The sequence below is a fragment of the Solanum pennellii genome, chromosome 1 (assembly GCF_001406875.1).
Source record: "Solanum pennellii chromosome 1, SPENNV200".
In the NCBI taxonomy this organism is placed as follows: domain Eukaryota; kingdom Viridiplantae; phylum Streptophyta; class Magnoliopsida; order Solanales; family Solanaceae; genus Solanum; species Solanum pennellii.
This window is the reverse complement of record NC_028637.1, coordinates 91,882,598-91,882,864: the sequence shown is the minus strand read 5'-3', so window position 1 is coordinate 91,882,864 and position 267 is coordinate 91,882,598.

The following is a 267-nucleotide window of genomic DNA, read 5'->3' as shown; positions in this document are numbered from 1 at the left end:
CAACTGTATGCATAGATAAGGTCTTGACGGACGTCCACGAAAAAATTTGGCATTATTGACATCGGAAGTCCGGATCACCCAAAAAATGGTGTGCTATAGCACACGAAAATCGTCGAAAAGAGGGGTATGCTCGCTTCGGGGCTCGTTTGACCTTCCAAATGGGTCGGACAAGCCGTGATGGCCAACCGTATGCATAGACAAGGTCTTGACGGACATCCACGAAAAAATTTGGCATTTTTGACGTCGGAATCCGGATCACCCAAAAAA